Here is a 7387-nt window from a genome sequence, read left to right on the forward strand (position 1 = left end):
TAAGCTTAAACTTCCCATTCAGATAATCCCCCAGATCTTTTCCATTACATTTGGTGTTAGAGATAAAATTTATACACTTTCTTCTCATCCAGTTTATTAGTCACTCTGTGCCTCCAGTTTTATTCAAATGTCTTGCAAGATTTCCAAAAATCTAGATTGTTCTGTGTCTAGTAAACTGGCCTGGCTTTCAGATTGATGAAGGGAGATGCACATACCACAAGCTGAGATTTTCTCCCTGCGCCCAGGGTAATTTTGCAGCCCTGAGAATGGCACCCAAGGGCGGGTCTTGTTGATAGTGGAAGGCAATTTTTAGAAGTTCAATAGAATAGCCCAGTTTGAAACATCAGATTTCCTCTACAAAACTGAAAGCAAGAACTAGAAAAATAACCAGTACCATGTTTTGTCAATTTAACCCTTATTTTATACAAAAATTAATATCTCAAGATCAATCAAGTGCCCCAAAAATTACTAAGTAAAATTACGTCAGATAGCAGAGGTCTTCTTAGCCTGATGTTGCCTCAAAATCATTCAGCTAGCCCAAAAGAGGAAATCCCTTTCAAAAGCACCAAGGTTTACTGGTCAGCCATGTCTTCTGTCAGAAAGAAACTGGCACGAGCAGATATGTAATGCCCTTGGTGTCCCTTTGGATACAGCAGTTTTGTCCTGGTGGAAAGTGGTTCTCAGCTGTTTCCCTTCAGTAGACCAACATCAATCTATTCCAGGAGTCTCCAACCATGTTCTAGGGGTGTCAATGTAAGGGAACATGACATCTGGGGTGGGGAGAGAGGAAAGGGAAACTATTGCGCTGCACCACAGTATTGTGGCTATTCAGTTGAAACATGTGACAGCTTTGGCAGTTTCATTTAGCTGTCTAAAGAGAGGGGAAAAAAGGATGAAAAATAAATAAAAATACAAACACTATTGATACCTGTATCATGGACATTGTGTAAGAAAATAATTAGATGCAAAACACTGTAAAACACTGTGTTCTGAAGAATACAAAGCAACGGCAATCACAACAAACTAGAGTGCTCTAAGGGCAGCAAAGATGCCAAGCAGACAAGAACAAGGGAACTTCTCCACAGCCAAGCATATAAAGAGTTGTTAGCAAAAGTGCACGGATGTTTCCTTCAAGAAACAAATTACAAATATCACCCCAACTAGAAGCATCATCCCACATCTTGACAGTTTTTTTCATTCTCACTAGCATGAAAATGAAGGGGCTGGGAATGGGACATGGACATTTTTGCCCTGTTCCCAGGCTGTTCTCAGTGTATTGTGAGGAGCTGATGTCTTTATACTGCATGCATTTGGCAGGATGCAAGCATAAATATTTGGCTTCCAAAAAAAGAGATACACACGAATTTTGATATAGGCATCTAGTTTAGACAGTATGAGGTGTGTATTAGTTTTATGGGGACATTGAGAAGAGTGTTAAAGGCACAGGTTCCATTTTTAGATTGTTAAATTTCAATTTGGTAAATCTATCTTTAGGAGATCTTATATCTGTCCTATTACATCTGTGTACATACCTGCAACCTGTTAACACCACACCCTTGGGGTATCTCACACAAGGTTTTCAGCTCAGACATGGGGTATTTCAGCTGATGCTGATGCCTTATGAAGGCTGACCTAGAACAGAGACTAGACGAAGTTAAGAATAAAGTAGGTGTTTATTAGAAGGCCTCAATGGATACACCTTGGGCAGCATAAGAGCCCAGCCAGGGCTACACCCAAGATGGACCCAAAATGTTCACAAAATAGACAACCGGTCACGAGGTCTCATATTTTATAAGTTCTGATCCATTAGCATACTGGAGTTAATTGTCCAATTTTAGCTTTAGGTTATCAAGTCCCATCCTTCTTGTTTTTCTACCTTCAGTCCACCATTGTTTATGTTCTTGGGTCTGAAATTTGGACCATTTGTCCTTGGTCTCCAGCTAGAGAAGGAGTTGTTTTATCTGCCTACTCTGTGAAGAGAGCTTATTATCCCCTAATATGAAGCTCAGAATTACACACGAAAGCAGTACAGAATCTGAAAAATATAAAAGCTAAAGCCTGAGGCATCAATGCATTTCTTTGAAGTTCCCTCCTCTGCAGCTGTCCACAGCCTTGAAAAGATCAAATTAAACATTGTCTTGGGCCTGGCACAAGCAGGTAATGGTTTCAGCAAGTAAATTTACATGGATTCACAAGACTAGGAGGAGCCAAGATTATCAGTGTTTCTGTGCACCCTAAATGCTATGGGCCCTCAGGTGCTGTTCTGCCAGCCCTCCCTTCGCTGCATCTGTCCCCAGATGCTTTTCCTGCAGCAGGAGCTGCCAAGTCCTGAGGTGGAGCACATGAGGAAGGCAGGCAAGAAGAGAGTCACAGGAGGGACATGGAGCCCTCAGCCAGGACAGTATGGTGCATGAAATTACATTATTCCCTAAAAATATGACAGAATCATATCAGCATGTATCCCATTGCAACTATCTCTTCCAGTTCTTATGGATTTTCATGTTGCCAGCACTGAATGCCAGTTTACGGTTGCTGTGATAAACACCTACGGAAGGACTTGTGATAGAACAGTGGTACTCACCCACCAGAAATGGGAAGGAGACTTGCTCCCTTTTAAACTGTAGTTATTGCTTCACCATTGTCTACCCTATTCTTCCTTGTCAGTTGAATAGGAATTTAAAAGCAGAACTGAATTTTTTTTATACATAAACATTTGTGGTAAGCAATGAGCCACAATAGTGTCGCAACCAAAACACAGTTGCTCAACGGCACCTGCTAGTGCAATTACTTTGACACAAAATGTGCTCTTTGCTGTTGTCTGCAGGGAAAACCAGCAGCAGCCTGTTACCCTGCAGCTTCAGCTGGCAATAAAATTTGCTACCTTGATCTTGCATCTTATTGCAGCTGAAAATAACAGAATTTCAGTGATTAAACTTGTTTTTCACTTATTATGAAGCACATGCTATACCCTGCAACCAGATAACCTTGAGAGACAAGACTAAACCAAGCTGCTAATTTACAGAAAAATATTTTCATGGGACATGAGTATATGCATAAGGGAAAGCATGCCTGAGGGCATATTTTTCATTTATTTTTTTCTACAGCTGAATTAGTTCTAGAGAGAAGACAGAGTCTTAACAACAGTCATCTGTTTCTTTGAATGTTCTCACAAACCATTCCAAAGTCCTAAGTGGGAGGAAACTTCAAACAATAAAAGAACAACCATAAAATTAGAATCTGATCAGAAGTGCTGACAAGTTTCGCGTAAAATAGCTGTCATTGTAGAATGCACAGTGCAGATGTTACCTACATATTCAGGGTTAAGAATTATTTTAAAGAGGTTTGTGAAAAATAACTAAAGCCAGAAAGAGCATTCCTGGGAGGTTCTAATTCACTGCAATAGGGCATGCAGTTCTGGTGGGAAAGGCGTACAGGACCATAAATATAAAAAATAGAGAGTTTTTAGTTGGCCAGTGTGGAAGATCAAAAACACCCATCTTCTTAGCACGCCTACAGGGAGCTTGATCCATAGGGACCATGTGAAACTGGGACATTTCTTCACAGTGGGCTATTGGAGCAGATTTTTATATATCTATGTACAAGAAGCAACACAAGGAAATAGTCTGGTAGGCATGGGCTGTCCATCTTCTATGCAGAAATGTAGCACAAGTATGAAGCACAATTTGGCTCTGAAGGTGTCTCCACAGTTTTGACACCATTACAGCAATACAGTCTATACAGCCATGCTAAAGCAAACTTTGTTGGAATAAAAACACAGAAAAAAGTTAGGAAGCAATCAAATGGAAGGATAAAATGTTTCTTCTATGTATGAAATGAAAAAGAATTAAAGAGATCCTAAAGTTATGACTTCAGAGTGATGGACCAAATACTGAAAGTCAATATTCAAAATTAACAGGGTTTAAGTGTTCTTTTCATAAGACATGCTCAGTGACCCACAAGATAGGTATTATTATATGGATTACAATGGAGTAAGGTCTGCAGAGCTCATCCTACCATTTAACAGAAATGCTGGGGCTGGTACAATTTAGGTTGCATCCCACAAAACCAAGGAAGATAGCATGAAAGCAGTAACACTGCTGGAACAGATCTAAAGGAGACTGAAAGTGGGCACAGAAATCTATGTTTAACATCTATTCACAGCAGTGAGTAGCAGACTGGGAAATGCCTCTAAGCTTGTTAATTTTTATTCTTTTTACCTTTGAAACTGGAAAATAATCACACATTAAAAAAAAAAAAAAAAAAAAAAAGGGGCAAAATGCAGAAAAAATGACACCCGAGGGGAAAAGATTACTCTTTGCAACTTGCAAAGCTAGCATTGTCTAACAACAGGAGGGATAAATGTCAAAAAACCTAAAAACATTGTGTACAATGCTAGTAAAAGGGCATTACTCGCAGACTGACATAAACAAGTAACAACTCCCAACTGGCAACAAAAGTCTTTGCAAAGGGAAATGCACTGAAACTCCTGCCGTTGATAACTGAGGCCTGTTATGGGAAGTGCCCGCAGGATCCAATTGTGATTGCAGCAGAAGGAAGGGAAATGACATGATCACGTCCAAAATAGCTTGGGGTCTGAGAGCATTTGAGGCACTTCAAAATAGCACACACTCAGAAATGAAAAGTGAGTAAAAATGAAAAGTGAGTGGACAGTGGGACTAAGCAGTTCAGCCAGCTGAGCGCTGAGATTGCTGCTTACCCCTGACATTTTCATGATGAAGCATCCACATTACCATCAAACGTAACACCCCTTTCAGAGGAGGGAAGAGCAGAACCAGGCAGTGGTGGCTCAAACTGAAAAAATGTAGGTAAAATACTTTGGCAAAATGAAGTCAGAAACTAGAAATCATAAGTTTTTATTGATAATTCCAGAAAAGAAGCTGTCATTCATGCAGAGCTTTAGCCCCAGACTACCAAGGCCAAAGCCAGCGTTGCTGTGAGATACAGTGGGCTTTGGCTCAAGTCCATCAGCTAAACGCTTTCTCTGGCAAGTCTACAGAGTGATTCAGCCCCAAACTGCTCAGCACAGCCAATTTCAAAAGTCCTATTCATATTCTAAAAAAGGCAACTGGACGTCATTCCACAGTCCCAGTTGCACAATTGTCTCCAAACAGGTGGCAGAAACAATATCCCTCACTGGCCAGAAAAGCAGAGAAAGTCTGGAGTCTGTGCTAGAGCAAGATTTTACATCTAAGACTCACGCTGTAGAACCAACTTGATATTTTCCGTTGAGATTACTCTCTTTAAAGCACTGTTCAGGTTTTTCTCTTTTTTTTCTTCCCCCCCGATTTCACTGCAGAACAAATATATTCATCTCCTCTTACAGGAAATCACATTAGCATGTGGAACTGATACAGCAAACAGTAGCAGGCATGGTAATATACTTGAGGGTCTTTCCATTACAGCAGGAAGAAAGATTCACAGAAATTAAATTAGCATTTTTAGATAAAGGTATTAGTAATATTATTTTGGATAAAGGAGTTTGGAGTACGTCTCACAGAATAGGAATTTCTGTGGGGAAAAAGCAGACATTTTTACAGCTTAACCAGGAAGGAGGAAAATCAATAGGCTTAAAAATACATTATTTGGCCCATCTTTTGCAAACAGAGAAAAATATTCTGTTTCCCCACAAGTTCCAGGCAATTTAAGGGAAGGAATGAAATTCATATTTTACCAATCTGACAGGGGAAGAGATCAAAAATCAACAGGAAAACGTTTAAGTAGTGACTATCAACATTAGCGTTATGATATTTTTAAAATTGAAAGGCTTGTTTAGATAAGGTGTTTATTTCACTACTTTCCTGAATGAAATTTTTACTGTTCCTTTCAAAATAACATATTTAGCCTTTAAAACAATCCAGCTGACAAGGAAAAGATGTTGAAGATCCCACAAATTTAGCTCTATGTTTTGAGTTTAGTTTAAAATGTGAGTAGCTTCCCTTCTACTGGACTCACTTCTCACCTCCCCCCTAGCTTTTCAGATTTGGGCCAATGAACAAAATCATCTGTTGTTCAGACATGTTGTTTGAACAATGGCGTAGGGTGAGTCTGCAATGTGGCGACACTGCAAGAGGACAGGCAAAGAAAGAGCTCTACATATGAGAATAACGCTGCTGAATTCCCTGTTTCCTTGTGTTTTCTGTAAGCAGTCCATGCAGTGTCAATGCCTGTAGCACAGCTTCTCTCTCTCAGGGCAATGTTCCTTAGGCATTTGCAGCTACTGAAAATACTACAGGACAAAACATCATCAGGCCCCATGGGTCCACATCATAGGAAAATGTTCTATAATATTGCAGCACACGGCTGTTCTAGAAGCCCCTTGATGAAATAAAGAAAAGAATAAAAGTGATTTTCCAAAGAAATAGAATGCCAAGTTTCCCTCATCAGTGAAGAAAATTTGGCCATCCTTTATAGCATCAAAAAGTTCAGAGAGACTTCAATAAGAAGAGGATTTTAAGAGCGTATGCACCAGCCTCCCTACAGACAACTTATTTCCTTTTGTCTTGAATTTAATGTGGGAAGGTTTTTTGCTTGCCTTTTTTTGGTCTTTTTTTAATGTTTTGGGCAAAGACATGAGAAGTCTCTGTTTGTAGTAATAGCTGCATGTAGGAACTTGCTGAGAAAGAAGAAATTAAGTGCATTCCTGCCAGAATATTGCAACAGTTCTCAGCTGCAATTTCACTGTTCACATAGTTCAAGCAGGAAAACATAAAGGATCATATAAGCATTCCCATTGGCACTCTTTGTCATTTCTTACCAAGAAAAGCATTTTGAAGAACTTGCCTCATGTTTGATGAAAAAAATCCAAAATCCATTATGTGATAAACATTTATATTTAATAGAGTTTACTACAACCCTTTCCAAAGGAAGAGAAAAAAAATAACAAAAACCCCAAACCAAACCAAACACTAAACTGAAACTAAACCAAAACCAAATAAATCCCCTCACCAAAAAAAAAAAACCCCAAAAAAACCAAACAAAACCAACAAAAACAAAAAAAAAAAACCACAAAGCAAAACAAACAGGCAGTGAACATGTCATTCAGCAATGCTCCAGATACTCCCAACTTGAGCTCTGCTACAATTAAAACAATTGGTTGGATCTTAGAATTGCTTTCTTTTTCCATTCCTCTTCCCTCCTCTTTTTTTTTGGAAGGAGAGCAGGCAAACAGAAAAATTTCCCCTGGTGAACTGTAACCTGTGTTTGATATTGAGGCCAAATTATACAACTGAATCAACATACTTTGATCTCTATCACTTTTCTATCTTTTCATCACACATAGCCCATTCAGGTTTCCTCTCTGATTTGCTCCCTCTCCCCTTGGAACACACCCATTTGCAAGCTGCCTGCAGTGCTGACCTAGTCTTCA

The sequence above is a fragment of the Taeniopygia guttata genome, chromosome 1A (genome assembly GCF_048771995.1).
Source record: "Taeniopygia guttata chromosome 1A, bTaeGut7.mat, whole genome shotgun sequence".
Lineage (NCBI taxonomy): Eukaryota > Metazoa > Chordata > Aves > Passeriformes > Estrildidae > Taeniopygia > Taeniopygia guttata.